The sequence below is a fragment of the Protopterus annectens genome, chromosome 10.part0 (genome assembly GCF_019279795.1).
Source record: "Protopterus annectens isolate FY-2018-M chromosome 10.part0, PAN1.0, whole genome shotgun sequence".
In the NCBI taxonomy this organism is placed as follows: Eukaryota; Metazoa; Chordata; order Ceratodontiformes; family Protopteridae; genus Protopterus; species Protopterus annectens.
In genome coordinates, this window is record NC_056744.1 from 1217669108 (window position 1) to 1217695724 (window position 26617).

Genomic DNA, 26617 nt, shown 5'->3' on the forward strand with positions numbered 1-26617 from the left:
CAATCTCCGTCGAGGTCATGGAGGCGGCACTCCCAGCCAGCCTCGGTGGCCTCGTTGAGATCAGCACCGTAGTCTTTCTGAAGCTGATTTGGACCAGGTGATGCGAAGGTTCATCCAGGCCCAAATGCAGATGGGAGTGCTCCTGCCCCCCCCCTCCGGTGGGGGGAGCTCAACACCCTTCTTTGCCCCGATAGCTCCTTCTGCGACCCGCTTCTCTGGTTCGGAGTGCTCTGAGCCGGGCAGCGTTGGAGCCGGGGGTGGGTTGGCGCAGACAGTATCTGGTACTTCGGCTCCGACTCTCCCTTCGAGTTTTCCGGATCCATTCTTGTCGGATCCGAGCTCTCTGAGCCATGCTCTGAGCTTCGGATCCGAGGGGTTTGGTGTGTCTTCGGCTCCGTCCAGGTTGGAGCACACTGGCCCTTCAGATCCGATGGTCTCGGCGCCGGCTCCGATCCATCCATCGGATCCGAGTGAGGGTCGGCTCTTGGATCCTAGAGAGAGTGGCTCTCCCTCGGCCTTCGATGTGGTGGATAGGGCTCTGTTGAGTGCATCCAGGCCCCCGCTCCCTGCTACAGCTCCATCCCGCACTCCCTCTCGTTTGAGCAGGGCTTCCGTCGCCCGGCCACAGGGACAGCCTGCTTTGACATCTCAGGTCGTTCCCCTGGAACAAGACATTGCTGGTGAGTCGTCCTCAGACAGTCCCCCCGAGGATGTTCCTCACAAGCGGAAGTGTAAGAGGAGGCACGTGGACTCCCCCCGAGTCCTTGACAGAAGACAAGGATTCGGATGAGGGGGAAGGCTCCCCAAGTTCACCCCCCGAGGATGTCTCCTTTGGAGACATCATGGAAATGCTTAGGATAAGAGGGAGGTGATCTGCCCCCAAGGCTTCCGTGGATGAATCCGTGTTCCTGGAGGCGTTCGAAGCAGGCCCATCTACCTCTTGGGTGTCCCCTCCAGCTGACCCCTTAGTGGACTTTATCACCACTAGGGCGTGGAAGGAGCCGGGCACTGTGGAGTCAGTCCCCAAACGTCCCAACAGGATCCTGAGCCCTCCAGCAGTGAAATCCCATTGGAGCAAGGGACCCCCCGTAGATGCCATGTTGGTGCCGGTAGCCACCAAGAGGGAGCTAGCCCAAGAGAGTCCCTCGGTCCATCCCCTGAGCAAGGAGTCTCGCTCGATGGACCGTCTCGGGAAGCGGGTCTTTAGTTCAGCGACCTTCTCTGTAAGGTCCCTGAACTGCATGGCACATATCATTCAACTGCAGCGAGAGCTTATCAAAGAGTACGCTGCATCGCCCCCGGAGTCCATGTCGGGGGAGGACAAACAGTTGTACTCCACTCGCATGGCCACTCTTAGGTCTATAGCAAACAACTCCATGTGGCTTTTATCCCATGCTACAGAGGGGGCCGCTAGAGCCAGCGGAGCAGGCCTAGTTATGAGGCGCAAGGCCTGGCTCCGACATTGTGATTTTGCGGAACCCTTCAAGGCGTCCTTTGTGAATGCCCCCTTCGGTGGTTCTGCCCTATTTGGCATGACAGTTCGCGAGACCTTGGTCCAGAGTGAAAAGGACGTGAAGACGTCTGCCATCGGAGTCCGCTTCTCTGCTCCCCAGAGGTCCTTCTCCAAGAACCAAAAGGGGCAGAAGAAGATGTGGTTCCGAAAGTCGCAACAATCCCAGTCCGCTGTGGCAGAGGAGGACAGGGTGGACGCCGCCCTAGAGGCAGAGGGGGCCCGAAGAACTTTGGGTCCAGGGAAACCTTCTCTGATCGGCCCACGCAGCAACCCTGAAGGGTTGCCCAACTGCTCCACTCTGGAGGCATTCGGGGGGCATTTCTTGAAGCACCTGGCAGCTTGGGAGTCCATTACAACAGACCGCTGGGTGCTTCGTATCATATCCAGAGGATACAGAATTCCCTTTTCCTACATTCCCGACACCCCCGCATGCCTCCCCGATGTTCCACTCAGAGGGAGGCAGCAGCTGCAGAAATGCGGCTGCTTTTAGAAAAAGGAGCTATCCAGCACGTACCCCCAGGCCAGTCCGGATCGGGTTACTACTCCAGGTTCTTTTTGGTGCCAAAAAAGACGGGGGACCTAAGGCCCATTCTCGATCTTTCCCTACTAAATCTGTCGGTAACCAAAGAAAAGTTCCAGATGGTCACTCTTCAATCTATTCTCCCCCTCTTGCGGGAGAGCGACTGGATGTGCTCCATAGACCTCAAGGACTCGTACTACCACATACTAATGGACGAACGGTCCAGGAGGTTTCTCCGCTTCCGGCTGGGAGCCGGTCATTACCAATTCAGGGTCCTCCCCTTTGTTCTCACCTCAGCCCCCAGGGTGTTCACCAAGGTATTAGCAGTGATTGCGGCCCACCTGAGACTCCAAGGAATGCAGGTCTTCCCGTACCTGGATGACTGGCTTCTCACTGCCCCGACAAGGCATCTACTGTGCTTAGCCAGGGACTACTTTCTCAACCTTGCTCCACAACTAGGGATCACCATAAACTCGAACAAGTCCTCTCTCACCCCGACTCAGGTGATAGACTTTATCGGGGCCAGACTGGACACCAACAGGCAACTAGCCTTCTTAACTTCCGACCGGCTACACACCTTGAGGGCACATGTGCAGGCCATCTTTCAATCTTCAAAACCTCTGGCGGGATTGGTTTCGAGGGCCCTGGGTTCCATGGCAGCCGCTATAAACCTCCTTCCCATGGCGCGTCTGAACATGAGGATTTTACAGTGGACTCTCCAAGTCCAGTGGTCCCTTCTTCACTACCCCTTGTCACCCCATTTCTCTCAGCAGGGCTTGCAAGAGGGCTCTCGTTTGGTGGCTTCAATCGCCGGACCTCCAGGCGGGGACGCCCCTTTGCCACGGCCCCCCCTCTCGCCACGGTGACCACGGATGCCTCTCATCTGGGGTGGGGGGGCATTATTCGAGCAGGATGGTCCAAGGCACGTGGAACGATTCGGAGACCTTATTGCACATAAATGTTCTAGAGATGAGGGCAATGCTGTTGTTGTTGCAAGCACTTCAGAGCCATCTCCCTGTAGGAACAATTGCAGTCCAAACAGACAGTATGTCTATGGTATGGTATATCAACAAACAAGGGGGAACCAAGTCTTACCCACTCTGTCGAGAAGCCATGAGTGTGTGGGAATGGGCGATCTCCACCAACTGCTTTCTCATTGCAACGCACATTCCGGGACGGACCAACATCCTGGCGGACAGACTGAGTCGCACCATCCTTTCACCTTACGAGTGGTCCCTCAATCTTCGAGTAGCGAGTCGAATTTTTGCCGTTTGGGGGCAGCCCTGTTGCGATCTTTTCGCATCTCCCTCAAACACGAAATGCAACAATTACTTTGCTCTCATTCCCCCTGCCGGGGAAGCCCCGAGGGACGCCTTGGTGCATGCTTGGCCACCCGGTCTTCTCTATGCCTACCCTCCTCTTCCCCTCATGCTGAAACTTCTTCAGAAAGCCAGTCGGTTGGGGAGCAGGATGATCCTCATTGCCCCATTCTGGCCTCGCCAAGCTTGTTTCCCTTACCTCTGGTCTCATCGAGTGAATCCGCCCTGGATTCTAGATCCCCTTCTGGATCTAATCTCCCACCCCCAGGGACTCCCACTTCCCGACCTGGCCAGCCTCAAGCTTACGGCTTGGCTGCTCCAGTTCCACTTGTAGCTAAGACTCCCAGTATCTCTTCTCCAGTTAAAACTATCCTAGTAGCAGTGCACAAGCCCTCTACTAGGCAGGTCTATGGTAGTAAATGGAAGCGTTTCACTATCTGGGCCGAACGCCATAATTTGGACCCTTTTACAGCCCCCTTGCCTGCGGTGCTGGACTTTCTTTCAGGTCTTTTTAATGACAGAGCTAGCTGTTCTACGGTTAAGGTTCAGTTGGCAGCTATCTCTCATTACCACGTAGGTACTGAAATGGGCCCTTTGATCACTACAAAATTGTGCAAAACTTTCCTAAAGGGCACCTTTCTTCTTAGACCTCCAATAAAGGAAGCAGTACCCCCATGGGATTTGACTTTGGTATTACAAGCCCTGACAGCCTCTCCCTTCGAACCGGCGTCTTCAGTAGACCTCAAATATTTGTCGTGGAAAACAGCCTTTCTTGTGGCTATTACCTCAGCCAGGAGACCATCCGAATTGCAAGCTCTTTCTGTGAAACCCCCATACTTAGCCTTTCACAAGGATAGGGTTTACCTCAGGACCAATCCCTCTTTCCTTCCGAAGGTAGTTTCTGAATCTAATATCAACCAATCTATCAACTTGCCGGAATTCTTTCCTAACTACAAGAACAAAGGGGAGTACAAATTACATTCTTTGGACGTGCACAGACAACTTAGATTTTATATTCATAGGACATCTGGTCATAGACAATCCGACCAGTTGTTTGTCTCCTTTGCCAAATTTAATTTAGGTAAACCGGTCTCGAAAGTTTCCTTATCGAGATGGATCTCGCAGTGTATCATTACAGCATATCAAAATTCTGGCAGGCCTGCACCTCAAGGAGTTCGTGCCCATTCAACTAGGGCTATGGCTACTTCTGCCGCCTTTAAATCCTGGGTTTCCTTCGATGATATCTGTTCAGCAGCCACTTGGGCCTCATCTCATACCTTCATCAATCATTATAAATTGGACATTACCTCCAGAGGGAGAACTTCTTTTGGCTCCGCAGTGCTCCGGAACATCCTTCCATGAAGGCCGCCCAAGGTTTAGGTAGCTGGGGACTCTGTCCCACAGGTTGCAGACCAAATGAAGTTAACTACTTCAGATTAAGAAGTTATGTACTCACCATAACGTTCCATCTGAGTAGGTAAACTTCATTTTTCTGCAACCGTCCCCCCCCCTGACCTTCAGATGTGTTTTCATGTCATATAGTGATGTACCATTCTGATAATGTAGTTAGTTTTACACTATAGTGCTTACGGGCAAACTTGATCTGAGGTCAGTCAGGGTTGGCAGGGGATTATGGGTAAGGGGAGGAGCTAGGAGCTCGGATCTAAGCTTTGTAAAGTTGCCGGCTCGGATCCGAGGTCGGATCCGTATCCCACAGGTTGCAGACAAATGAAGTTTACCTACTCAGATGGAACGTTATGGTGAGTATATAACTTCTTATTTAAACTTTGCTGTCTTGTTTTAGCACAGTGCAAGTGATCACCTACCCGTTTGCCAGAGAATTTTATGATGCTGTGTACTGCCCTTTCAGGAGGGTATCTTTATTTCAGGCTTAATACAAACTCTTTGCAGCACTTTGACTTAATTAAACTCTCAGCACAGGCAAGAATATTTTAAAAATGTGAAACCTGTGACTTTAGAGATTTCTTGCTATCGGCATTTTCTATCCTGTATAATTCTACTTCAGTGCTCTACAAGTCCACTGCTGTAAGCTGTACATCACTGGAGTGCTTACTAGCTATGTCAGGTGCAGTTCTGGAATTCAGTATTTTGTGCCTCTGCTCACTCTGAATGTAAGCTAAGCTTTAGTCGCACTTTCCCAGTCACACAACCTGGAGAGCAGATTTTGTTTTGCATTCCTGTGGCCCAGTGTACCACTACATGCATTTTGTCTTTTGATGTATTAGGTCTTGCTGAAATAAAAAAGGGGATTTGGCATCCTATACGGTCAAGATGCTAGAGTGTTGAACATTTTGTAAAGCGCTAATCTTTTGTGCCGTGGGCTACAGATATGGGACTGGATTTGGGATAACCATACGTGCCTCTTAGAGGATAATTCAGTTGAATGGGCTCAGTGAGTTTTAAAGCATAGTTTTTTTTTTTTTTTTTTTGAGAGGGGCGGCATCTCCAGTCTTCACCTGGATTGAACTTATTCTTTAAGACTTGTAATGCTGTTCAGGGGAAGCTAAAGTTTAAGCATAGGGAAGGATTATACACTTCTCTGGAGGCAGTTTAGCTTAATTGCTGAAAATACCAGCAGACTTCTACTTCCTTCCTTGTATGTCTATTAACTATGTATAGAGATCTTGCTAGCAGTGGTTTTAAAGTTTTTGACTGTGATCATATTAAATAGTTACATGTTTCATTTTATAACTTTGTGCTTATGCTCTGCCAATAGCCCCAACCCTGTGGTATGTACCTCCCTAATATATTATGGCTGAGGTGAGGTTGTCCTTCCTAAAAGATGAGCTCTGCAACAAGTTGAAAGATACCCATTTCATGAGTAAGGTGCTCTTTCGCAAGCCTGCTGAGAACCTGGTTGATAACGAACCTTCACCACTTTGGAGGGCCTTATGCTCTCTTCTTTTATTTATTTAGTTAACCGGGTAATGTCCGACTGGGCCAGAAGCCTGTTTTCAGTGGAGACCCGGGGAGAAAAGCTCCAATTACGTAGAATGTTTTAGATTTGAGATAATATTTGAGATAAGGAAATTTAGCAAGAAAAAAATAGAACATACATATTCATGCAAATAGAGTTTCAAATTACAAGGTTCTTAACACGGTGTCTACAAAGTAAGCAAAACATTTTACCATGCAAATCTCACTTAAATTAGAAGATTCAAATAGAAGTTGTCTGTAAAGTTTGCAAGAATTACAACAGTTTGAGGATACAATTTTTTTTTTTTTTTTTTTTTTACAAGTTATGTTTTGAGTATAAGAAGGCTTATAAAGGCAGGAGGTATAGAGCAGTATGAACAAGGGAGTTGGAGACTTGGTGGGTTGAGATGATTAGCCTGGGTGGGTATAGGAGCAAGTTCTATGTTTTAAGAAATATTCCTTAAGGGTAAGTTTAATTTGTGCATCATTAATAGAATATGTTGTGGAAGAGAATTCCATTGTTCAGCGATAATATGAGAGTACAAGGAAATGCCATATGAGTTTTGTGCTTTGGTAACCTTTGAGTATTTTTTCAGCAGACTTGAGGGAAGTTAGATTGCAGTAGGGTTCAAGATTTGATAGTAATAGGCAGTTGTCAGGTTTGTAAGCTGGCGAAGGGCAGTACAGTGATGAGATTTATTGGATTAACTGGTAGCAAATTTTGCAGTTTTGTTATAGCAAGATTCAAGTCTATTTGGGTCCGATTTGCGAAGATTGATAAATTTTTGAGAGCAGTATAGAAGGGTTGATGATGGGTTCTGGCTATTGAGTCTAGCTTGGTCAGTGAGGTATACTTTGGCCCTGTAGAGTGAGCCTAGCTTGACATGCACCTTTTTAATAGTGCCAGGTATTTGTCAAACTTCAGTCCACTATCAGTTGTGACACGAGAAGTTTAGTATATTCAACGGGCTGTATTTTAGTGCCATTGGAAGAGGAAATACAGATAGCGGCTAAATTACTGGCTGTCAGTGTATGCTGGAAAACCACGAGTTTGTTTTTTTGGGGGGTTTAGAATAATTTGCTGGGCTGTGAGGTAACTTTCAATGTTTTGGAAGGCTGCTTGGATTTTTCCTTGGAGCTCAGTGATTGTGGGGGCTGAGCAGATTAGGGAAGCATCATCAGTGTATTGTACAATTACTGCTGAGTTTGCTGCAGTATTAAGATCAGGATTGAACCTTGTGGCCCCAGGATTGAACCTTGTGGGACCCCAACAGTTATGGGGAGTTGGGGGGAGAGTTTGTTGTTCCATAAATTGGTTTGTTTCCTATCAGACAGGTAGCTATGGAACCACTTTAGGGCTACTGGCCTGAAATGATAGGAAGCTATTTTAAGAAGTAGTTGATGTGACAGTGTCAGATGCTTTTGACATGTCTAGGAGGGTAGCAGAGGCTAGATGTTTCTTGTTTTTAAAAGAGCAAGTGAAATTTTGCTTCCAGTCCTAGGCTTGACCAAATCCAAAAGTGAAATTTGTCCCCCCTCCCTTTACTTGAAATGGCTTAAGAGCTAGACATTTTTTTCCCATTCCAGTGCCAGCTAGGTTTCCCAAGAAGGTTTACTCTACTGGAGCTTTCCTATGCTCTGATTTCACCCTGGGACTGCCTGAGGTTAAATGGTTCAATTAAGTTTGGCATGGTTTGAAGAACTATCACAAAGGACCAGAGGGTACTACGCATGGTTGCCCTTTACATATTCTATAGGTGATTGGTTGTATTGCAGAAAGTTTTCCAGTGGAAGATCGCTCCATTTTAATGGAACTTTTGGGATAGGCCCATCTTTTTTCTGAGGGGCTGTAGATTCTGTCCACTTTTTTTAGGAATTATGGAGGTTTTATTTTCTTTTGGATCTAGAATGGGGCAGATTTCCATCCTCTTTTGGATCTTCTTGACTTTGACAAGCATGTTAGCTACACTAAGTTGTTTTATATGGTTCTCCTCCTGCAAGGTTTGTGTCCTTGCTGCTGTAGGGCAGTTGGATGGAGTCGCCAAATATAATGGACACTTGTCTGTACATCAGCATTTGTAGTCCTCATGGCAGATCTCTCCAGTTTAATGTATGTGGACATCAATTCCATTTGAAAGCATTTGTGCTTTTCTCAGCATCCATAAAGTCTACCATGCTGCTGGCAGTGGTAGCTAAAGCCTTTTAGCAGAAAGGCCTCCTTGTGCTTCCTTACCTTAACAATTGGCACCTGGTAAACCCTGGTCAGGATCTGCCTGGAAATGGCCATGTTTATGGGTCTTTTCTTGGTTGCAGTCACTGAGATAACCATAAACTGAAGGAAGTCCTCTTAGATTTCATCTTGGTGGAAAATGCTTTCTCTTAGGTTGTATAGCTTTAGAGGAGGATGTACATCCTCAAAGGATGTTACAAGAAGTTTCTCATGCATCTCCTTACTTTAACGTATGTGGATTGTGGAAGGTTTGCTGCCTGCTTCACTTTGAGCTACAGTTCTGTCTGGGTAAGCATTAAAGCCTTTGTATGCAGGTGAGTTATGCCTGCATGGTACAGTACATTACTGGTGACTTTATCAGTGTTGAGTTAGCCACTTAAGTGTCAGTTGTCCCTGTTCTTGGAGAAAATGCAGGAATGTTTGAGTAAGAATGATACATGGGGTACAGGTTCATACTTATCTACTTTCTGAGCTTGATGGCTGCCATTGTTTTTGTAATACTGTTTAAATACCTGAGGTTATGGTTGTTTGTGTATGGTCAGATGTTAGTGGCTTCAGAGCCATCACACTCATGAATTTGCTTTTGGTGAGTGACTCTTACCAGACCGGTAAACATTCCACAATGTCACCAGACTTGGCTTGGGTAGATGTTCCATGCTAGCCTGCTGGTGTGGTGTTCTTTTCACCCTAACCCAATAGCTAGAGCTCTGCTGTATAGATATACAAAATCCCCCTCACTCCCAGGGAGGGTGCTCCACATCAGTCAGATGTAGCTGTGAAGGCATTGCTCTTGACCATAGACACCTAAAAAAAACAGCTGCTTATAGGGTTTCTCCTCATCTGGTTACACACAGTCCATTCTTCACTACCTAAAGAAGTGGAAAATCACAAGATCTCACCCAGTGTGCAGGAATACCCAGTGAGCCCATAGACATGTGTGTCACACACACAGTAGTTCACATCTCTGTGGCAGTAACAGGCTAACAGGCAGATATGTGGATTTAGAGGCCATGCCTACTAAGTCTTCAAGGAGTGGGAAACTGCAAAACTTGACCTCTTTGCTGCTGGGAAGAATGTGGCCTTCCTGTCTTCTGTTCACATCATCCTGAAAGGTTCTTCATTTTGTAGTACTCGCCTCTGATCATGATCTTACAGTTCCAAGCCTTTATATTTGTTGAAGTGGAAAACATATTTAGCCTTTAACGTGGTAAGGGTGATCCTCCGGTTGAACCCATTTCCTCTTGCAGCTGGTTTTGGAGTTGTCCTTGAATCTCCTGTTTCACTTTTTTCCATTTCTTTTCATTATATGCACACAAACCAGGAAGGAGAGAGCTTTTCATATCTTGGGTGTACACTGGTACGTCAGGTGTTTATTGAAGCAAGTTTTGACACCCCTGCACTGGCCCAGTAATCAAGGAGCCTCAATCCTCACCACTAACACTAGTGAGGGATGTGCACATTGGGAGCATAAACAGTGCACACACAGTAAACTACAGTTTCCCTCGAGCACACAGATCCCAGGCAGTCTGGAGTTTTTTCTACTCTCTCTCCAGATCCCCAATAAGACTCCCCACAGCTATAGGTTTAAGATCTTAGTTGAGTGGTCAAGCCAAAACCTTCAGCACACTCTTTCGAACCACTGCTTCATGTCCCTGCCCAAGTACCTGCACATGCACAGACATTGATATTTGATTTGTATACAAACATACAGATACTCCTGGGGCAGGTTCTCCAGCTATGCCCCCTTCTGCCCAGATTATACAGTAGTACCACTTGGCACCAACCACCCTTACCAGTTACTATAAAAGCCCTTACCAAAGGGTGTCCAATTGTACTGTGCAATGTTACTATTTTCCAAATGGTAAGTGTGACTAAGACTTGAAGGCTATTTAGGAGTAGCTTGGACAGTATCACCAAATACATGCAAGTACTCTGTGAGCTTATATATCTCTACACAAAACCAGCCACAATTAAAATGTTTAAATAGATTTAATAATTAATAAAAATGCAAGGCAGTACTCATTAACTCAAAATAGTGACAATAAGAGTTCAGAATCACAGGAAATATTTTAAAATAACATGGTAGGACAGTCTGACATAGATATAGAAAACATCTGCACTAATCTTGCTATATTCCTATCCATCTGTAAGAGAAACTAAGTTCTAAATAACTTACTTACAGAGCAAGGCACAGTGCTGGTGAGATGTTTACAGGTCCAGGCAAGATACAAAATGCCCTCACTTTTTCTATTAAATTAATGCACATTACTGCTGAATCGTCTCAGATTACATCATTCTTGTCACCTCTCCCTAAGTTTCCCAGGCTAGCAAGAATTTAAATTTTTAATATGTTTCTGTTAAAAATTATTCTCTCAGAAGCTGACAATTCTCTCTTAGAAGCTTGCCTTAAACTGAAAGTCGTAAAACAGTTACCTTGGAAACCTGTAATTACCTCTGTTTCCAGACAATAGAAAGAAGACCCTAGCCTAGACATTCTGTCTCTTAGCTGAGATGAACTAACTTTATAACACATTGTAAAACTCTTTACTTATCAACCTGTTTTGCAAGTTAACTCTGTATGTCCCAGTTTCTCCTAAGAAACCATACATTTGCATTGACATATAGTTTATACACATTTCTGCCCTTTTCCAGCATGGTGCACTGTGGTTACAATCTTGAAGCACAGTACAGAACACATAGTTTTCTTACATTTTTAAGGCAAGCATACAAATTATATTACTATTCACAAATAAGACAGAATTATTTATAAAGTTCTATCTAGCTGGGCTGGCAGTGTCACATTTTTATATAAATCATATTAATATTTTCAAGTGACATAACTATTTACAAAATTCCAGCTAGCTGGGCTGGCAACATCATGGTTTATCACACAAGTGCTGAAGTTTAACTGGGTGGGCTAATTATTTGTTTATTTTTGAGTAGAGAGAGAGATGAGCTTGTGGTTGTTGAACACTTTCCAGGTGGCTTGCCAGTTATTTTTGCATGTGACCGTAAACCACACATCTCTAAATACTGCAGTCAAGGCTCACTGCAGTAGAAGAGTAACTTGCTTCTTGATGGTCTCCATCACAGACATCTCTGCATTTTTCACATGATGATCTGTGCACATCTTTACCTAACCTAACATTATTTTCTCAGCCTTGACTCGGTAGTCTGAATGCATTTGGGGGGGGGCGTATATTTCTATCTTAAGCTCTTTGGTTTAGCAGTCCATTAACTCCTTCCTCCCTGATAACTGCTTGGGATTTATTCCAACCAAGGACACATAATGGAGGATCTGATGTCAGTCTTGACTTAATCCTTGACTGTGGGTTCGGTTTTGTATCTCAGAACCAACTTGGCCATTAGTCCAGCTTGCACCCTCCAAAAACTCTCAAGCTTAGCTCTACTCATCTCTCTCCTTACATGATTACCTTGGATCTTTTTTGCTGCTTTTAGCGCCAGTTGCGTTTATCCTACCAGCTTTTGCACCAGCTAAATCTCTTCAAAATTGCGGGTTTTTTTCTTTCAAACTCTGTGAGCTCTTGCCTTTTCTTTCTTCTACCCAGCTCCTCTATTTCTGCCTTTTTTAACACTAGTAGTGTTTTCCCTTCATACCATTGTTGGTGTTTCTCCCTCTGTCAATTACTGTTAAGTAATTTCTTTGTACCATCATTAGTGCCTTTCTTCTCTATATTTCTCCTTTACTGTTGGATAACTCTTTTTCTACCATTGTTAGTATGGCATTTTTTTTCTGTTTTAAAAAAAAAAAAAAACCCCTTTCAACTTTGCATGTTTCTTTTTCTTTGCTATGGGTGAAAATGTCAGAGGTACTTCTGGTTTCAAGAGATGCCAGAAGTGCAATCACAAGCTACCTAACTCTGATGGGCACTCTTTGTGTCTATTGTTTGGGACCGGTGCACCTTCAGGAAGGCTGTGCCCTCTGTCATGGCTTCAGTCACTGGGTACTCAGAGAAAAAACAAGCTTATTTTTATTCTGAAGGGCCTTAGTCAGTCCAGCTTCAAGGCCATATCTGGTTCTGCCAAATCAAAAATGGATGTTGGCTCCCCTTCATCATTCAAATGTGAATGATCTAAGCAGAGGAGCAGCTTGGTGCCAAAAGTATCATCAACCCCACTAATCAAAATGGTTAAGACTTCCCTGGATCACAAAGTTTCAGTGGAACCGAACGGGAAGCTCACTCCACCATCGGTGCCTACCTCTGCACCAACAGTTTTGGCACCTATTACTGTTTTGGACCAAACAACCTCGGAACCTTCCATTTCCTCCATCCCACCAACTTCGGAACTGAAGGATTCTCATTTAAAGATGGGCCATATACAAGGTATTCACCATCAACAGACCCTTTTGTAGACCGACCTCCAGGTCCCTTCTTGGAGAAACCCTGGTATTCTTCGGTCCATTCCATCACAAGCTTCACAGAGTCCTATATTTTGAAACTGGTGGACCATCTCCAGGCAGTGAGGGGTTTAACTACTTCCATGACTCCTGGCTCTGGAATTTTACCTGTCCAAAAACCAGTAATTGTTTCTCCTCTAACTCCAGCTGAGCCATCGGAATTCCTGATGCCGACAGGAACCGGAGGCTTCCTGGGGTCACAGCTTCACTGCCGGTTCCAAGGAGCATGGTTTCACTCCGGTGATTGTCAGAGCCGTCCATGCTCCTCCGGGCTTCGGAACACATTAGCTCTGCTCCAGCTTTGGCTTCAGAGGTGCCTTTCATGGTGCAGGATGGGGCCACTGTTCCAGACTCCCATTCCTCTATGGCAGGACCCGCCTTCTAGGCCATGGAGAAGGCCTTGTCCATTGCAGGCTTAGTAGACGACCACTTTCATTGGGCCAACAGCCCTTCCCTACCCCACCCCTCACCCAGAGATCCCTCCAACGTTTGCCTGGGATAGCAGGCACAGAAGCCTCAGAATCCAACCACGGTGGCCACGTCCTCTTCAGACACCTCTCCAGCCCATCCCACTGAGGAGGTATCCCTGAAGAGAAAGTGAAAGAGGAAGAGTCTTGCATCGAAGGTACTAATTTTGATGAAGTCGAAGGTTCCCCAAAGTCATCCCAGAAGATGTCTCCTTTGGAAACATACTATAGACCCTGAAACAGAGGGGTGGTTGGCCTTCCTTTCAACCTTCCTCAGAGGAATCTGTACACCTGGAGGCTTTCTGTGCCCTACCATATACCTCCTGGATCTCTCTGTCCGCTGACAATCTGATTAAATTGATTTGTAGTGGGCTTGGTAGATACCAGATTCCATTGAGCCAATTTCTGAGAGACCAGACCGCATTTTGACAGCTCCTCAGGATCAGCAGCATTGGGCTAAAGGGATATCAGTAGATGCTATGGTGGTAGTTGCAGCCACCAAAAAGGAATTTGCTGATGAAAGTCATCCTATCCATCCTCCTAATAGAGTGTAGGACGATTTTGGAAGTGCATATACGCTTCATTGACCTTCGTGCTCAGGCCCTTGAATTTCATGGCATACTTCATGAAACTTCAATGAGATCTGATAAAGGAGCTGTCAGATACTCTGACAAGAGCAGTAGCTGACTGGGTTATGGACAAGGCAGCGTCCCAACTGGCAACCCATGATTTGATATGCAATTCGTCCATGAGGCTCATTGTGCACACAGCCGAAGGGATGACTAGGGCAGCAGGTTCTGGCATAGGCATCAGGAGACATGCCTGCATGCACTTATGTGACTTTGCAGAGCCATTCAAGTCTTTCATCAGTGCTCCCTTTGACGCAACATCTCTTTTTGGCCCCAAAGTTAGAGACCCTTGCCAGATGTTAGAAGGATGGAAGGACTCTTTCTGCCGTGGGTGTATACTTTTCCACTCCTCAGTGGTCTTGCTGCAAGTCCAAAGGACCTTTACACGACTTGCATGGCAATGACTCCCCCCAGGGCAAAGGGGGAATTTCGTAGAAGACTCCATGCTCGAGGCAGAGGTGGCCCACAAAATCAGGGTTCCAAGGAATCTCTCCCTGGTAACCCTGAGTGGAGGCCCGATTACCATCCTCTGGAAGCAGTCTGGGGACTATTATCCCTGAACCTACCTGTATGGCTAAAGATAACAGACAATTGGGTGCAGAGGATTATAATCCGAGGTTACAATATTTAATTTTCACAAACACCCAGACAATGGAAAAGAATCTCAGGCATTCCACCCAGTCACAGGGATGCAGCAGTCTTAGAAATTGAAGAACGACTTGACAAAAGTCATCCAAACAGTCCCACTAGACCAAGTGGTATCCAGAGTTTTGCACTAAGAAGAATCATGAGTAAAGAAAACAGGGGACTGGAGACCAATTCTGGATCTCTGTGTATTGAACAAGTCAGTTCAACAAACAAAATTCCGGATGGCTACGGTTCAGTCTATACTTCCATTCTTAGGAAAAGATGATTGGATGTGCTCAGATCTTCAGGATGCGTATTGTATAAAAATGGACAAGTGCTCCAGAAGATTCCTGTGCTTCTGGCTGGAGGCCAGTCATCAGTTCAGAGCTTTGTCCTTTGGTCTCACCACAGCCCCCAGGGTGTTCACCAAATGCATGGCAGTGGTAGCAGCTCACTTCAGGCTGCAAGGATTCTGTGTGTTTCCGTACTTGGACACCTGGCTCACTGCTGCTCCTACGAGGCGTCTACTGTTACAGGCAGAAAACTACGTTCTGTTAACTTGCTCCTCACTCGGAATCATCATAAACTAAGAAAAATCCGATCTAGAACCAACACAGCAGTTAGAGTTCATAGGAGCGATGCTAAACACAAACACTGGCATCACGTTTCTTCCCACAGAGAGACTTCAAAGAATAAAATCAAGTCAGCCAGATTTTTCACTGCAAAAAGGTGACTGCAAGACTACTGCTACAGACCCTAGGATCGATATCAGCCTCTATCACTTTAGTTCCCCTTTATTGCATGCAGATTTTTCAATGGCTGTTGGCTTCCCAATGGTTATTACTAGATGGGGCACCTGTTGATTCAGTAAGGATCACCAATTTATGCAAGAAAGACCTGAATTGGTGGCTTCACTCCAAGGAATTTTTGATAGGCAAACCTTTTGTTCTTCCTCAACCCCAAGCCATAGTGACCATAGACGCCTCCTAGATGGCATGGGGGGCATTAAATGGGAAAGACTGTCTAAGGCACTTGTTCCCAGCTGGAGGCCAGTTTGCACATCAGTGTTCTAGAGATGAGGGCAGTGCTCTTAGCGTTTCTAGCATTCCAAGAAACCCTTCCCTCGGGAATAATTGTGATTAAACAGACAACATGTCAGTAGTCTGGTACATCAGCAAGCAAGGGGGAACCAGATTTTACCCTCTGTCGAGAAGCACTCCGGGTATGGCAGTAAGTAATTTCATTCCACCACCTTCTCATTGCAGTGCACATTCTGGGGCGCTCCAACATGATTGCAGACAAATTGAGCAGGAGCATTCTAATGCCTCACAAGTGATCTCTCAATTCTTCAGTGGCGAAAAAGATATTCTGCCAGTGGGGACAGACCTGCTGCGATGTCTTTGCCCCCCCCCCGAACAAATGCAGCAGCTATTTTGCCTTGATCCCCCTTCCAGGGGAGTCACCGATAGACTCTCCTTCATGATTGCATCCCCGGTCTGTTGTATGCCTTTCCCCAATTCCTGTCATATTCCAGTTTCTAAAGAAAGCCAGCAGGTCAAAGAACAGGATAATTCTCATTGCCCCATTCTGGCCTCAACAGATATGGTTTCCCTTCCTATGGCCTCATCTAATTTGGAAGCTTTGTACACTTGACCCAGCTCCAGACCTGTTGTCCCATCCAAACGGACTAGTTCATCTGAATCTTCAAAATCTCAAGCTCACTGCATGACTTCTCCAGTTGCCACTCATTCCACTCTCACTTCCCCAGTTCAGATTGTTCTAGCCTTACACAAACCTTCGACTCGATGTTTGTACTCCAGCAAGTGGCAAAAATTTTCAAAATAGGCTAGAGAGGGCAACCTCAATCCATATTCCGCACCAGTCAGTAGGGTCCTGGAGGTTTTGGCATTGCTTTTCGAAGCAGGAGCATCTTCCTCGACTATACGAGTGCATCTAGCTGCAATTTCAAACTGTCATAATGGTCTAAATGAGACGACGCTAATGTCCCACAAACTTTGTAAGCTTTAGTAAAAGGAACTTTAATGCTCAGACCCCCCATACAAAGACCCTTCTGCACCTTAAGATTTGAATCTGGTACTTCCGTTTATAATTAATTCCTCATTTCAACCATCCACAGATTGTGATTTGAAGTATTTATCCTGGAAAACCTTATTTTTGATTGCTATTACTTCTGCCAGGAGGATATCTGAGCTTCAAGACCTATCTTGCAAACCTTCTTACATAATTTTCCATAAAGACAAGATCTCCCTGCAAACAAATCCTTAGTTTCTACCAAAGATAGTGTCCGAAACCAATATCAACCAAACTATAATTTGCAGCGGCTACCTGGGTGTCCCTGCATACCTTTGTTACTCATTGCAAGTTGGATCGAGTCTGTAGGGAACAAGCATCATTTGACGTGATGTTGCTCAGGAATATTCATCCATGAGACTTCCCAAGATTTAGGTAGCTGGGGAATCTGTCCCACAGTCAAGGATTAAGTGAAGGTTGACAACATCAGGTAAAGAAGTTACGTCTTACCATAACATTTCATCTGTGTTGCCGATCTTCTTATCTTTGACGTCCCCCATCCTCCTTCCCCCGGCCCTTCGGTTTGTTGGTAGAACGGATATCTCCCAACAGATTGGCTTTCTTTTTTAGGAATACAGATGTGATCTCTGGTCTGTTACTTCCTGTCACTGTTTTATGCAAACTCTGAGGTAATCCTGTGAGGTGCATTATGGGTAGAGTTGAGCTCGATAGTTTTTGGAGGGCACGAGCTGGAATAACTGAGTTGGTTCTGAGATACAGAATTGAACCCACAGTCAAGGAGAAGTGCAGATTGACAACACTGGTGGAACATTATGGTAAGACAACTTCTTTGTCCTTAATGTTAAGTATAACAAATACTTTCTTACCTTATGCTGTGCAATGACCCTTTATTTTTTTTTAACATTTGTTTACCTGGAAAGTCCGACTTGGTACCAAGCCAATTTTCAGAGGAGGCCTGGGGGAGTAATGCTCCGGATGTATGTCTTTGTAATGTGGGTGGAAAATGGAGCACCCGGAGGAAACCCACACGAACGCAGGGAGGACATGCAGACTCCGCACAGAAGGCACTCTAGCCGAGAATTGAACCAGAGAACCTCTTGCTGTGAGGCGACAACTCAACGGTCCACCACTGCAACCCTCTTATAGGTGTTTACTGGGCTAATGACCCCAAGGGCCTGTTTAAGCCTAGCCATGCATCCCAAATCTCTGATGAGTTCTGATACCCTTGATAAGTGTAAACATTGGGCCTGGGAGATTAACCATTTATAGGTTATCTGTGTCCTTTAGAGACATTGGTGCCAAACCAGGGATGAATTTCTGGTTTCCTATCCAGTTGTCCAAGTTACACTTGAATTTGGTTAGGGAGGAACTCTGCTTCACATGGATGAGGAGCCTGTTCCATAGATGTGGTTGTCTCTGTGATATATGCCTCTCTCTCTCTCTCTCTCTCTCCAGCAGGTCCTGTTTATATCACAGGCAAGGTTTAAGTCTTTAGAACGGGTAATTCTGGTGCTGTTTGTTTTGTTGGAAATGCAGGAGGCCCATCAGAGTGGGTTCTGACAATGCCCTATATGCCTAACATAGATGTCCCCTCAAAAGCCTGCAGGAGACTGAATACAGGGATAGGGCTTTGAGGCGGTCTGCATAGGACATTGTACTTGCACCCACTCTTTTAGTGAGGAACCTCCATGGACGTTCAGTTGTTGGATATGCCTGGTTAGGTACATACCAAAGGGTGCATTGTACTCCATGATAGGTCTGATGAATGCCAAATACAGTGGAACAATGACTTCCTTGGACTTAGATGCCATACCTTTGCTTGTAAGTTGCACAACATAGAATGATTTCCTCACCACTGTAGACATGTGATGGTCAAAGGCTAGATTACTACTTGTGTCTCCAAGTCCCTAACTACTGGGTCAACATTAAGGGGTGTGTTGTCAATATGGTGGTTACCAGTGATGGATGACTTCACAAAGGATACTGTTACGCATTTCTTGGCATTTAGTTGTACTCCATGGCTCTGACACCAGTTTTCTGTCGGCCCCTCCTGGAGAGCATTTGTGTCAGTGTGAGATTCATTGATGGCTCCTAATTTGCAGTCATCTGCAAATTTAGTCAGCCAGAAACCACTGACATTGGCCTTGACTTCTGAGAAGTAAATGACAAAAAGGAACGCTTCAAGGACTGATCTCTGAGGGACTCCACTTGTGACTGGCCTCTTTGTAGAGGTGGACTCCCCATTTCTAACTTCCTGGATCCTGTCTGTGAGCCATTTGGCTATCCATCGGGTGACATAGGGTTTGTACCTAACCTTGAGTTTGTCAACAGTGCCTGAATGGGATATTGTGCTAAATGCCTTGGCTAGGTCAAGGTAGACACTTTGTGATTTTTGCTCTCATCCATTGCTCAAAGAAGTCCACCAAGTTGAGTAGGCATGATCTGCCCTTGACTGAACTAAACTGGGTTGGATCTGATGTTAAGGTTTACTATATCTCTGATCATCTCTGTGGTGATTCTTTCCATGGCTTTACACAAGACTAGCGAGATGTATGGGTCTGTAGTTTCCATGGTCTGTAGATGGCCCACCTTTTTGCGGAGGGATGACTATTGCCTTTCTCCATTCATGAGGCAAAAAGCCTGTTTGGAGGCTACAGTTAAATAGTAATTCCAGAGGCCCTGATACGTCATGTTTCATGTTATTTAGAAGGCATCCTGGGATATTGTCTGGGCCCATTGATGCAGTGTTCTTGGTCTTTCTTTAAGGATCTGTTCCCTAGTGATAGTGGGGAGAGTTATATTTGATATTTCCTGCAAGAAGGTTGAGGGGGAGAGAGGGGTAAAGTTGGAGATGAGTTTATCAGCCAGGAGGTTTGCTGTATCTTCTGGCTCAGTATGGGTGGCTCTATTTACAGTGAGCTCTGCACACAATTGTTGTATTGCCTTGGAGGTTGTGGACATAGGTAAAGAATGCTTTGGGGTTGTGCTTGGCCTGGGAGGCCAAACTTACCTAAGTTTTGGCTTTGGTAGATTTTATTTGTCCTTTGAGTTTTAGTTTGAGAATGGTTTTATACTGCTGGGTGCTGCACCTCCTAATTTTTGCCATGATTTTTTTCCTCCTGTTATACAGCCTATTTATTTTGTGATTCCACCAGTGTGGCTTGTTTTTTTCATTCTGTATTTCTTGCTGGTGGGTACAGCTGCCTCTGTGTAATTATTCACATGCTTATACAGAGTTTCTGTGAATAGTTCTGCATAGGCAGCAGTGTTCTCAGGGTTTATGGGAGTTTGAAGTTTTGCCAGGTTCTCACTTAATAGCGGGAGGTTAGCCTTAGAATAGTTCCTGAATATTCCAGGTTTAACTTGGGGGGGGGGTCCAGGTGTTTTTTTTTTTTTTACTTCAGAGGAGACTATTTTGTGGTCTGACCTTACCAGAGAAGGCATTACAGTAGGGGGTGTGCAGCAGTCTCCCATGTTAGTGAGGACCAGATCCAGTATGGTTGCACCTCTGGTTGGTGTATTGAGTATCTGGTTCAGAGAGTTTGTGTTTACAAAATCCAGGAATCTCTGTGCATGTACGTTTGGTGTCGAATAGGATTCTTTGTTAATAGTGAGGTAATTAAAGTCACCCATGAATATGGTATTGGGCTGGATGGTTAGCGTTTCTAATAAGTTCAAATACATGGTATGGGTTTCCTGGGTCATAGAGCATTGAGCAATAATACCTTTTAGATTTTCTTAGTTTAGATTTGCTGTGTCTGAAGTGCTTTCAGTTTTGCATTGCCTAACAATGGCACTATGGGAGAAGACAATGGTTTAGCTAATATTCAAAAGCCTAGAGGGGAGAGGCACAGCCCATCCCTAGCTAATATTGAGAAGAGATTATATGACACAGTTGACAGTAAGAACCAGAAAAAAAGTGGGGGCAAAATAATTTTTTTTTTTTTTGCTACAGTGACCCATGAACTACATAATTTGCTTTGTAACCCACGTTTTACAGACCTTCTCAGAGGCAGGTTTTCAGTCTTGATTAGGTTTTCTTTTGTGACAAAAGTAGTTTTGACCTTAGAGTTGGATTATTATTATATAAACTATGGAAGAAATGTCTGTACACCGTGGGTGTTGGTTGATTAAGCTGCTACATGTTGAGATCAAAGTACATTTGGAAATTCAATCTTGTCTAAATGTTTGGCTCACTGCATTTTTCCCTTGACAAATCATTGACAACAATGGAAATGGATCAGTCAGCCTGAGCAGGTGTAACTGCATTTTATTACTAAACATTTTAAATTGGATGCCTGATCTAAAAGCAGAGGTGGATCTCCTAAGCCAGTCATGAAGTCATCCACCATTATAAATTTGCAGTGCCAAAATGTTTGTGATTTTGACTAGTTGTACTGCTGCAAGAATGCTTCTGAAAGAAAGGTAGTGCAGTTCTGGGAAATAGTACAGCGGAACTCCGGTCCGCTAATGATTGGCAGTAGATTTTTACATGCTGGTTTGCCGGGCCTAACGCACAACCTTCGATATGTAAGAGAGACTATTTCCTGATTTTCATACTTTCCAGCCTGTCAGTTATTTTATACATAGTTACATGAGTACAGTGTTTATTTTTTGCTTTCATGTTATAAAGCAAGTTCCATGCTAAAAGGACTGAAGATGGCATGAGGTGTGATCCACTTTTAATAGCGGCATTTGCCTACTAATGTGTGTTGTACACATGGATAAGGTTGATGTCAATGTGCACAAAGGAAAGCGGTCCACTATCCACAATCTCATCTTCTTCGATCTGTAAGACATCATTCAATCTCCAAACATCTAATGCCTTGGGAGGTCACTAGTCGTAGGGGAAATCACCACGCACACACCCAGTCTGTATGTGTTTGTTTGTAATATACATATGTAGGTACACATATATGTATGTATATGTCTACATGTGTATGTATATATGTACATATATGTACAATACCATCTCTGAGATCATACAGACTTGTCGAAAGAGAATGAGGAAAACCTAACACTCATTTTCTTGCTGTTCAAGTCTAGCTACTATGACAGGATGCTGGTTATTATTTCAGTTTGATATTCTGGGCATTGCTTTTCTATCTGGCAACAAACATTAGGGCTTCCCAAGTTAAGTTGCTGCTGAAAGAAACTGGCTAGATGATGATTGGTGTTGCAGAGTGCAATACTAGATTATTAAATTGCTTCAAAAGTATTTCCACCATGAAGACTTGCCTTTTTGAAAATCTAATGTAAGTTGTAGAAACTTTATACAACATGGACTCCAGGACTGAGCAATTCAGATGTGAAAAGAGGGGTGAATTATTCTGAGGTTAGTAATGCAAAAGAAAAGCATTTTTTTCTGTGCATATTTACTTGTTTCGTATACTGAAACCGAAAATTATTCGTGAATAGTGTTGGAAAGGAGAGAATTACTCAGTTTAGAAGGTAGCTGTAAAAGGCATTTGTAACTGATTTGGCATCCAGCCAATGTTGCTTGTCTACACAATAAGTATAAATGGATGTTAATTTTAGTTATTTAATTTTATTTCAATTTATAATCAGGTGAGCTGTTGACCCGTTTAATGCTGTCTCAACCAGTATGTGGAAACGATAGATGTTTCAAAGCAAGTGGTTAAATACATACAGTAAAAAAAGCATCACAGCACTACCAGCTAGTAGTACAGACCCATTACCGTATTAGATTAATGCAATACACAGTTAGGAAAAGTGAGGTTAGTGTTGTGTAAAGGCCTCTAACAGCAGTGTACTTGGGTATGTCAAAAAGCATTTTCAGTTATGCTTTTATTGCAGACAAATTTCCTAAACTGTCATAAAGATGGCAATTTAATGATCTAAAATTTATTCATTTAGTTTTGTTGACCAGGTAGGTGAGATAATCCAAAGACCCTTTTTTCTATCACATCCTTCCCCCCTTTGGGGGGAAAGTATGAAAATATAAATTGAAGTTCAAAAAAGAAGAAAGATGCATCTAGTTTTACTAATCAACTGAGTGCAACAAAGGTTATAACATAACAAAGCATCTGACGTCAGTTTTCATTCTGCCCTCCACTGATAGGTTCGGATCCAAACAGTCGGATCTGACTCTGCCATTGCAAAAGCTCGTGGTTACCTAGAACTCTCGAGCTTCTACCTTACCCAGAATGCACCAACCCCAAATACCTCGGATCTTGTTTGCCGCCTCATTGTCAAAGACTTGGTTTATAGACTGTCGAGCTTTAAGTGTAGTTGTGTTTTTCCTTGTTAATAATCTTGTACCTTGTTGTTTTTTTCTATTTATCTCTCTCGTCTGTACTAGTGTACTTTGAATTACTAGTAGTAATTTGTCTCCCTTTCTGCTATATTCTACGCTTGTAACTCTTGGCTACCTTTGTAGGTAGTTTTTTTCTTTCCCTCCCCCTTTTAAAATAAAGTAAAAAAAAAAAGTTTACCATTTAACTAGTTTTTTTTCTCTGATAGTCTTAGTGTTCTGTATTCTGTTGTCGTTGGTATACTTGTTTCTAACATCTGTTTTTTCCGGATGACGGAAAAAGAGGAAAGCCTAGTAGGTTTTAAAAAATTTTAAAAATGTGGTAAATGCGGTCTGAAAATCCCTCTTTCTGACTTGCACGCTTGGTATATGTATTGCCTTGGGACCCCTTTCATCTCCATGAAAGGTGTGCTGTTTGTCATGCGTTCAGTCCAAGGGGCCTGGGTGAATGAAAGAATAAGTTTATTTTGAAGGGATTACTTCAGTCCTCCTTTATTGAGACACTGTTTGGAGCTTCCCCTCAGCAATCTAAGAAAACGTCTTCCCCTCAAAGCACCTCAACTTCCTCTTTGAAGGCTTCAGAGAAATCCATTAGAAGATCTTTCAGCTCCATCGTATACCTCAGATCCTAGAAAGAAAAATGTTCTTTTCCAACTACTTCTGCAGATCAGAAACATATTAAGATGCAGTCGTCAGATCCGACTGCTTCTTCAGATTTGAAAACTAAGATATTTAAAGACCATCGAATCAGAACCCCTCTGATCCCACAGAGAGAAATCCAGATGTGGTGATTTTACCTAGAACTGGGTACTTTCCCTCTATGGACCCAGTTCCATCCAGGATCCTGTCTCTCTTTTTAGAGAGACCAAAATCTCCTTCAGGGATGTCCACTCACTCTTCCAGAAGCCTTCTTGAAGAGAATGTGGAGCGGTTAGTGAGAAAGATCCTCTTGGTGCAGAGCCAGCCATTTATCCTTTCTGCTCCTACCCCATTGGGTTAGGAGGTCAGTACATCCACTATTCCACCTTTTATAGTTCCTCCTCTGACTCCTTTCAAGGTTTCTGAGTCTCCTGGGCCCGTCAGCTTCGGATCCGAGGATACCTTTATCTTCAGATGCAAGGCTTGCTCTGAGCTCTTCGGTTCAGTCGGATCAGGAGAGCTCTCGGAGCTGATTCTACCCTGTCTGGTCCAAAGTGCTTCATTTGACTCCAAGATTTTTGGAATGATCTCTACACCTCGAGCCTCAGCAGTGGTCAGCTTAGCTCTGACTTCAGCCTCAGGTGAACTATCCTCAGGGCAGGGTGGGGTCATAGATCAGAAACATGCTGTTTCAGATCTGGGATCCTATCCCTTGCTAGGGGCAGTCCACCTTTGCAGCCATGGAGAGAGGCCTGTCTGCACCCTTGACTAAGTCCCTATCCTCTTGGATCCTTTGTCTACATCTGTCCCATCTCTGCGTCTGGAGTCTCATCTATTCTCCCCACAGGGACAACCGGTACCAGAACCCCAGGCTTCCCATCACGGGATACCCTCTTCTGACACCCTCTAGCCTGCTGAAGAGGTCCCTAAGAAGAAAACATGTAAGAGGAAATATTTAGATTTCCCCCAAATCTGTCAGCGAAAATACAGATTTTGAGGAGGCTGATGGATTCCCATGGTCACCTCCTGATAATGTCTCATTTGCAGACAATTTAGAAATCCTGAAACAGAGAGGTGGCTGGAAGTCCATCAACCCTTTGTCATAACAGTCTGTACTCCTAGAGGAGTTTGGTACCGGCCCATCTACCTCCAGGGTGACCCTGCCTGCTAATGAGCTGATTAACATGGTCTCAAGGCAGGCATGGAAGGATCCATACACCTCTGAGCCAATTCCTGGGAAGCCCGATTAAAATAATGGCAGTTAGAAGATAAACAGTTTTGGTCCATGTTGATATGATAGCAGCCATTAAGATGGAATTTATGGAGGAAAGTTGCTCTGTTCATGCCCCCCAACAGAGAATCTTGGGCAATGGACAGATTCAGGAAGTATGTCTACTCTTCAGCAACCTTTGCCTTAAGTTCCCCAAACTATTTGGCACACTTCACAAGGCTACAGGGCGACCTCATTAAGGAGCTGTCAGACACCCTGTCAGGATCTGCTTCTGAAGAGGTCAAAGCATCTGTCTGCTCTCAGTTGGCTACCCTGCAATCAGTATCAAACTCTTCTATGAGGCTCATTTCTAATGTAACAGAAGGAACCTCAGCAACGGGTTCAGGTATTGGCATTAGGAGACACAAGGCGGTGGGAAAATGTGGCTCAGAAAATCCCAATGATCTTTCCAGGACACACACGGAGGAAGTTCCCTCAGCGGCAGAGGGGGGTACTCAAAATGGTAGACTCTGCCTTCATGGCAGAGGTGGCCTGCAGAGCCAAGGGTACAGAAATTCGTTCTGTGGTAAACCCTTTCAGCACTACTGAAAGGAGGCCTGATTGTCCCCCTCTGGAGGCATTTGGGGGTCATTTGTCTCTGCACCAGAGAGCCTGGCTAGAAATAAGATACTTTGGTGCAGAGGATCATTTCCAGAGGTTATATAATACTATTTTCCCTTTATCCTCCCAATTAAAGAAAATTCCCTGATGTTCCACCCAGTCAGAGGGAACAAGCAGCACTTCAAATTCAAAAGCTGCTAAAAAAAAGTCTCATCCTATAGGTTCCCCCAGACCAGTTATAATCTGGAACTTAAGATTCTTTTTAGTGCCAAAGAAAACAGGGGACTGGAGACCAATTTTGGATCTCAGCATCTTAAATCTGTTTGAAAAACCAAGTTCCAGATGGTCATGATTCAGTCTGTTCTTCCTATTTGGAACAGGACAGTTGGATATTCTAGCTAGAGCTTCACGATGTATACTATCATATAAAGATGAACAGGCGATCCAGAAGATTTTTACGCTTCTGGCTGGCAGCCATTCAATTATCAGTTCAGGGTAGTGCCCTTTGGTCTCAACCACAGCCCCCTGGGTATTTACCAAATGCATGGCAGTAGTAGCAGCTCACTTGAGACTGCAAGGATTCCAAGTGTTTCCATACTTAGACTGGCTGATTTCCGCCCTGACAAGGGATCAGCTCATCATGGCAAGACAAAATGTGGTACAGACGTGCACTACTAGGAATCATCATAAACTATCAAAAGTCTCATCTAGAACTAAGTCAAAGCCTAGATTTCATAGGAGCACTGCTCAATATAAAATCTGCTGTAGCCTCACTTCCCCTCTCTAGAGTTCAGATAAGATCGCAGGTGAGAAAGATGGTTTGCAGTACCAGAGTCCCAGCCCACTTGATCCTTTAGGCTTTGGGGTCAATGGCAGCAGCAATAACATTAATACAGTTAGCCAAATATCCCATGAGAATTCTTCAGGGGACACTGACCTTGCACTGGTCAATACTTCATCTTCCATTACTTGCTCTGATATGAATCGGCAATATATGCAAAAGAGATCTATTGTGGTGGATTCAATCAGAAGAGGTTCTACAAGGACATTTATTTATCCCTTCTCAGCCCAAGGCCGTTGTGACCACGGATGCTTCCCAGCTGGGGTTGGAGGGGCATTATCTGCAAAAGGCATGTGGTCCCCCAAAGAGGCCAGTTTG

At 44.6% G+C, this 26617-nt stretch overlaps 1 protein-coding gene across 1 annotated transcript in view; it reads left to right on the forward strand.

The window, feature by feature from the left end:
- Positions 1-26617, forward strand: part of ECHDC2 (enoyl-CoA hydratase domain containing 2) — a gene marked incomplete in the record, with an annotated part of 851050 nt that overhangs the window by 369601 nt on the left and 454832 nt on the right.